Here is an 8,454-nt window from a genome sequence, read left to right as displayed (position 1 = left end):
TCCTCTAGAAACAAAGTCTGTGGTACTTATTGATTTGATCCACTATGCCAGCAGGTAGAGAAAGCGTGCTCATGAAAAAGGTTGGAAGGCTAGTGAAGATGGACTTAATGAGTGTAAGCTTGTCTCCATAGGACAAGAATGTGGAGCAGCCTGCCAGTCTTTTATCAATTCTTTTAATAACAAGACCAAAGTCTTCTAGCTTGGGTTTGAGCAGACTGAGGGGCAGGCTAAGGTAAGTGAAAGGGAGGCTGCCAATGATGCATCCCAAGCTGCTGGCTAAAATATGCATCTTTTGTTGACTAGTGTTGATTGGAGTCATTGCAGATTTTCAAAATTGACACTTAAGCTAGTGTAGGTAGTGAAATGCATAAAAAGACTCTTGAGTTGCTCTAATTCAGTCTGCATAAGAAGACTCTTGAGTTGCTCTAATTGAATCTGCATGTAGGCATAATAAGGACAGTATCATCTGCATACTGCATACTATATACCTGAGAAATCGGGGCAGGGGTGCAGATCCAGGGGTTTTGATATGAGGCTGTTCTCCATTGCTTTATTCAGAATTGTTTGGAGCAGATCAACAACTAGCACAAATAGAAGTGGAGAAATGGGGTCTCCCTATATAACACCTCTTTTATAGAGAAATTGTTTGCCAGGAACACCATTGAGAAGTGCTAAAGAGAAGTCAGATGTAAAGATCATAACCATCTACATGAGCCATCTAGGCCCAAAACCTCTTGCGATTAGGATTCCTTTGAAGGTTTGATGTTCAATCAGATCAAAAGCTTTCACAAAGTCCAGCTTGAGGATGATCAAGTCTTTATTAGAATTTTACACTCTTGGATGTACTCATAAGCCCAAACCAAACAATCTTGAATGGATCTTGATTTTAAGAAACCATGTTGATTTGTATGTACCAGTTTTAGTATCACTTTCTGCAGTCTGTTGGCAAGAAGCTTAGTAATAATCTTGATAGAGCAATTGAGAAGTGAGATGGGCCTGAAATCATTGGGGAAATTGATGCATCTTTTTGGGATGAGTATGATGAAAGAGTTGTTAATGCTTTGCAAGTTGATGCATCCTATGAAGAAATCCTCTATCAATGCATAAAAATTAGGTGCCATAATACCCAGTAGAATTTCACAAAATCTGTGTTGAAACCATCTAGCCCAGGAGCCTTATCTGAGGGAAGCTCTTGCATAACTTCATCAGTCTCTTGTTTAGAAAAAGGCTACTCTAACATTGTGAGATCAGTGTTTCTTTCAACCAAAATATCTGGATTGAGAAGATTAAAAGTAGGAATAGAGGTGCTGAGCGATTTCCTAAAATCATTCAGGAGGATGCCAGCCTTCGCATTTTGATCTCTGAAGATTTCACCAGCATCACATTGTAGACTTTCAATGTGATTAACTATGTACCTTATGGTGGCCTTAGCTTGAAAGTATTTGGAGTTGGCCTCACCGAACTTGTCCCATCTAATAGTGGCCCTTTGTTGCGAGTAAATCTTCTGCGGTTCCAGTAGATGAAGAAGATGATCTTTAGGAAAATTTGTGTCATTCCACTCTGGGATAGATAGCGGTCTGAACTCCTCCATGGTATCAAGAAAGAGGATCATTTCATTTGTGGCTTTGATTGAATTTCTCAAGTGGGAAATTGTCTTTGACCAAAATTTCAGGCATTTCCTCAACCTCTTAAACTTAGCGGAGATTTTCTTAGCAGTATTAATTATGTGAATATCTTGCTCCCAGCTCTGTTTGACAACTTCTTTGGATCCCTATATTTTCATCTAGAAGTTTTCAAACCTAAAAAATCTTAGCCTTGGGGATGTGGGTGCCAATTTGAATCAAACAAGGAGTGTGATCAGAAATTGGTTTAGCAAGGTGCAGAACCATAGTATTAGGGAACTCAATAGCCCATGTTTCTGACGTAAACACCCAATCCAGCATCTCCAAAAGAGGGGCATCTTGCACATTGCTCCAAGTGTAGCTTCTCCCTTTCAGGGGTATTTCTACCAAAGCTAAAGAATTGATGGTCTAATTGAAATTTATCATCTTTGAGTAATTACCACCTATCCTGTTTCTGTTCCTGGGATACCTGATATAATTCTCCCATTATAGTCCATTTAGTGTCATCTAGCATTTGAATGTCTTTGAGCCAATCTAGAAATTGTCATCTTGCCTCCCCTTGGATGGGACCATATATATTAGGTAGAATTCGTCATACTCCAGACATGGATGAGGTGAATCTAATAGAAAATGGATAATCATTTTGGAATAAGTTTTCTCCTACTAATAAAGGGCCATGCTAAGCAATTAAGAGGCCTCCCGAGGCACCAACTGAAGGTAGATACTCAAATTGATTAATTCTCCTGGGACAAAAGTTCTTGAGATATCTAGCATCAAATAATTCCCTCTTGGTCTCCTGAAGGCAGATAATATCAGCATTAGACCCTGCAATCTTATATTTCAAAGCCAGCCATTTATTACTATCATTTATGCCTCTATTTTTCCAGTGCAAGATGTTCCAATTTATGATCATTAGACTCTGTGATTTTTAGTGTAGTAGTTTGTAACATCCCAAAATTCTAAATTTTGGAATGTTATAAATAAATAGATAGATTTGTTTGTTTGTTTGAATTGTTGTGTGATTGATTGAGTGAAATTTGAAACTTTTTGAAAGTTAAATGAGAGGGAATAAAAGGACTTTCCCAAACTTTCATTTTTGCTTTCTGATCTCCGTGAATTCAAATATTTCTCATCACAAAACCCTGGAGAGAGGATAACATGACTTCTTCCATTTAAATGAAAAAGGGGTGTTGAAAATATTTGAATTTCATTTGGAAATATTTTCTAATTCATAAACTTCATGCAACTCAGTGATTTTCACGAGCGAAGATAAAATGACTTCTTCAAATTATATGAAATATGAGTTGGGAGTTTCAAAGAATTAAATTCAAAGTTCTTTTGAATTTATTTTCAATTTGGAGTTATTTGAGTTTTATTCAAATTATTTTTCTCCAAAAACAAAATATATGGAAAATAGGGTAACATGATTCCCTACATCAGAAAATTAGAGAGAAATTAATTTGAAGTCATTTTGGTATTTTAAAAATGATTTTTATTGGATTTTATTGGACTAGTAACACTGTGTGAATTATTAGAATTTTTGTGAATTTTATTTGAAGCTAAAATAATGTTCATGTTGTAGAAAATCTTTTTCTGCAAATTTTGGTATATTATATGCTTATATAAAAGTTTTAGTCATTTTTTTTAGTTCTCCGAAATTTTTGTTTAAAAAAAAAATACCGCAGCGCCTTGGGCCAAAGGCCCAAGCCGCCAAAACCACCGGCCAGCCACAAGGCCATCACACGCGCCGCACCAAGGGAGCCAGGGAGCCGCTCCTTTTCCTTTTTCCTAATACTAGTAGGATTTGATCCCGTTTCGTTTATTCCGATTTGTTTCTAGATCTTTTCCCTTTTGTTTCCTAATCCTAATTTATTTCTTGTCCCCTACCCCAAGCAAAACCCTCCCTTCCCCAATATAAATACCCAAGCACCCCCCCCTCTAGCACATCAAATCAACACCTCTCCTCTCCTCTCCCCACCCCACGTCGCTGCGCCACCTCGCCGGAGTTCGCCGGACCACCGCCGCCATTGCCGCCCCGCCCCACCACCTCCGGCCATCCTAGCCACCCACCGACCCTACCGTCCCTTCCCCGACGCCAGAGGGCCACCGGAGGACGTCACCGGAGCTCCACCAGAACCCCATCATCGGAACTGCTACAGTAAATCCCGACCTACTTTTTTTTTCTCGTTCTGTTTTTTTTCAGAATAGTTTCAATCTTGTAAAATCCATAGTTAATTATCTACGAGGTATTTTTGAGTGATTCCAACTGCCTTGGATCACAAATTTTATGAAGTTTCTGTTAGTTCAATTGTATTTCATATTTGAGCATTTTAAATTTGTGTTTGTATGAATTTTCTCAAATCACTAGATTTGAGATATTTTGAGTTAGGAATATTATTTTCGACCGATTCTTTTTGCTCCTGGTCTCTAGGACCTTTGTTTATCCAGCAGTATTTAGTATTTTATTTTCAGGTTAATTTAAATTAGGTTTTTAGCAAAACAGTATTGTTTTAGTTATAGTTTTGGTTTAGTCTTTTCTTTATTGTTTTTATTAGTTTCAAATTATTTCTTTTTTTTCACTCTTGAAAAATTTAGTTTTGTTTCTGTTAGTCAACAAAAGAAAATTTTGTTTTTATTTAAAAAAAAATTCTTAGTTTTGTATGAAAACTTGTTTAGGTCATAGTTAGTGTTTTATAAAAGCTTTTTATTTGTTTCTTTTTGCAAATAAAATTTTATGGAAAAAAATACTTTCTGTTAAATTAGTTATTTTACATTTTATTTTCTGTTAATTTATTAGTTTAGTATTTTAATTGTTGTTAAATTTTACTTACGGCAAAACTATATTAGATGTTTGTAGCAAAGTCATAGATCTTCGTTAGTAGTTTTTCTTTGTAGTTTTATTTGAAGTTTCTTTTGATTTTTGTTTGAGTTTTATTATCGATTTTCCTTGCTGTTTTGATTTTTATTTCGAGTGCTAAAATTGTTTGCTAGGATGTTTGCTTATGTGAATGCTATGTTTGACTATATAGATTTTAAACGGAGTGACGATTAGTTCTACCAAGTCATTTTCTGACAGCGTTGTTATCTTCATCAAGTATTACCAGGCAAATTCACTTTGACCATGCTTTTCTTACCTATGTTTTATTGCATTTAGTGGCACCTTTACAACCACCCCTCAAGTAGTGTTATTGAAATCCTTGTAGTTGAGTAGTATGCATGAGGTAGGAACCCATCACCCTGTTACCAAGCCCGGGACGTTAATTATTTTAATGCTACGCTATAGTAGACGGGGTTTGGTATGAGTGCTCGGGAGTGGTGTGAGAATGGAGGCTCTACGTCAATGACGACAACTCCATGATGGAATCTGCAAGGACTGCATCTTCAAGGCCTCAAGACTTCAAGACTCAAGACAAGAATTCAATACACACTACTGGGTGAAGGACGGTTGACGGGCACCCTGGAGAAACCAGTGGTTGGCCGGGATGCATGGAGAAGCGCCATGACATCTTGCGGAAAGCTTCACCCAGACTCAAAGAGACGGAAGAATACTTCATGCCCGAAAGCTTACCTGTGCAACCGCAAGTCACTATGGGCTCTGGCTTGGTTGACCTTAGTTGTGACTCTGGCTGGGACGGTGCTAGCAGATGTAGAACTACGGTAGGATTGGATGAGCACCGGACAGTGGTCAGAGGAACTCTTCGGAAGACCATGTTTCGGTCATCTTGTTCTCAAACACCCTGAAGTGCGAGAACGTAAAGAGAGGGATCGAATCTTGCGGGTAAAGTGTACAAACCTCTGCAGAGGGTTTAAACCTAATCGATTAGCCGTGTCCCCGGTTACGGACAATTTGAGCATCTGGACTTGGATCTATCTCGGAACTCTCAACACCGGACTGATAACTTAATTGTGGGCAACTTATGATGATTTTGGGCTATGAGACATCGGTTGGCGGAACCATGTCATGATAGAAAACTCCATAGTACAGACTTCATTTATTCCTTTGATGTAGGGAAAACAAATCAGCTTTTACGCAAACAAAATTCAGATACAGAGCCACAAAGCCATAATGCATATAGTATAGTTTTATCATCTGTTCTTTTTATTGTGATCTTGCCGGTACATTCAATGTACTGACCTACACGGCTGCAATGTATCATGTTGCAGATATTTCCTCGACGAGTAAGAATTACGATACAGGGTTACGGTCTACACTCAACCTGCCGATGGCGTTGATGGGACTCCACACCCGTTTGATTGTTTCCGCTGAGTATTATGAGGTATATATCATTTTACGTTATTTATACATGTGATTGCACTTTGATATATACATTGATGTACTGTGTGTGCCAGCATACTGATCCAGGGATGGCACAGTAACACAGAGGCTTGACCGTCTGAGGTCGGGTCGCTACAGAAATGGTATCGGAGCCAGGTTGACTGTAGGACGTGACCCTAGACATCGGAAAGCCCTAGGACAGGATATCTCAAAAAAACTCTATTTACAAAAAGACTCTTACTTCTCATCTCTTCTGACACTCTCACCTCAAATAGTTAGAATATACCCCTTTTCCCTTTTAATCAACCGGAGGATCAACTGAAGACGCTCCAAGAAGGAATTGATGACCCTTTCAGAGTAAAGAGGATTTCACCATGTATTAGAAGCTACAACAGTTGAAGACTCCGAAAACTTGAAGGATCTGAAGAGATTTGACCTTTAGAAGACCAAACCCCTGTTACACACTTACGTTAGATACAACGATTTGTGAGCTGTCATTTGTTTGATGTTTTCCGACAGCCACAAAGTAAAACTTGTTTCTTCAAAAACTATTGTTTGTATTGTGTGTATCCCTCCCCACCTCTCTCATATCTCATCCCAAAACTTTTGGACCCCATAGATGATGAATGAAGTTGGACTGATATTCTCTGGACCGAAGACTCAGCCGGAGGCAGAGCTATGGATTCAGAACATGGAGAATCACTTCGGGAGCAATTTGGTTTCAAGGAAGAATGAAGTATCGTACGCTCTTCAGTACTTTGAAGGAAGTGCTGCAACCTGGTGGAATATGCATCAAGCCATACAAGGATTTAATGGAGCAAGAACTTGGGAGGAATTCAAGAAGACCCTGTTGAGATCACGTCTTACCCGGAAGCACCATGATACACCAAGAAATAAACCTTGTGCCTGCAAGATTTGCGGAGAAATAGGACACACCCAGGAGGAACACAAGGATGGATGCCCTCATTGTGAGGAGAAACACCCAGCTGAGGAATGCCCAACTAGTCAGGTGACTTGTTTCTTGTGTGAAGGAACCACCCACTACCCGACCCAGTGTCACATTTACCCCATGGTGCAACAAACTATTCAGGAGCAGGAAGAAGGAATGAAAGAAGCCCTCCGAGAAGTTATGAAAGAACCTGTGATGAAGGAATGTGTTGAAGACCCTGATGGAGAAGGCCTCAACAGATTTTACTCCAATGCCTGCTATTCATGTGGAGAAGAAGGACATTTTTCGCAGTACTGCCCCAAGGGAATAAAAGGGTATCTGGGATATTTCCCGAGAGCAGTAGTGAAGTTTGATCCTCGGGAAATAGAAACTCTGATCATTACAGAGAAATCCAGGAAGAGAAAAAAGAAGGCAACCCGAGAACAACACAATTTTTGCAGAGAAGGACTTGAGTCATATCACCTGTTACAGGTGCAAGGATTTAGGTCATTACGCTAGTAAATGTCCAGAAAAGAAGCCAAGAATCCAAGGAGCACGCATAATCACAAAGAAGCCCCGAGACATGTCAGAAGTCATTTGTTTTCGCTGCAAGGAGGCAGGACATTATGCTATTAAAAGTCCCGACAAGATGAAAGCTGGAGTTGAGTAGCTGGAATTTTGATATGGATAATAAGAGTAGTAGAAAGCAATTTCATTTTCATGAGCTCAATGAGTTGAGTTATGTAATAGATTACTCTGAGATTGTAATAGTTCATGACTCAATAAAGTTGTAATGTCACATGCTGAAAAGCTTTAAGGAGTTGTCATATTTTATCTTATCTTGGAAATTAATATTCTTGATGAACATGGAAGAAGATGAGTTGTGATGCATAAACAGGAAATTGGAAATTGAGTTTGAAGTTCTGTTTGGATGATATGAATGTATGCCCCAGGGGATAAGTACCTTATTCTGAGCATCATTTCTGTTTCACAACTGCAGATGACGACCCTTTATGAGTCTTTCCTTAAAGGTCCGGAAACAATCATGACCCTGACAAGTGATCATGATTACCCGAAGATCCTGAAGGACATGATGAAGCATATTCACCTTGAAGGAGATGCAATCTACAAAGGCTACCCTTTCATGCAAAAGGGAGTGGAACTTTGGTATGTGGAGGTACACCTCCACCATTTGAAAGGAGTTTGCCCAAAGATGATGGGGCAGTACTTTTTCATTTCACGTGTGCCACAAGCAACTTTCTTCGATGCTGTTCGTGAAGCAGCCATGGAAGCCATACGCCAGATCGGAGAAATACTTGAAGCAAGACTTCGTTATACTCAGGAATACCTAAGCGAAGTGCATGCAGAGATGATGGAGGTCAAGCTCAAGGCCACCACGATGAAACAGAAGATTGAAGATTTCAAGGCGCATGCCGCACAATTCCAGTGGGACTGAAGAATCCTCGAGAAAGATAAATAAATAAAGTTAGAAGTAATGTCTGACCATACCGAACCATGTGGGGTGGCGACATTTGTAATAAACTTTTGGAATTTGGATTCACGAAAAATGGTTAAGGATGTACTAAAGGATTGATATGAAAAATGAGATTTATGGATAAACTAGTGCA

Source organism: Triticum aestivum, chromosome 5A (genome assembly GCF_018294505.1).
Source record: "Triticum aestivum cultivar Chinese Spring chromosome 5A, IWGSC CS RefSeq v2.1, whole genome shotgun sequence".
In the NCBI taxonomy this organism is placed as follows: domain Eukaryota; kingdom Viridiplantae; phylum Streptophyta; class Magnoliopsida; order Poales; family Poaceae; genus Triticum; species Triticum aestivum.
This window is presented reverse-complemented; position numbering follows the sequence as displayed.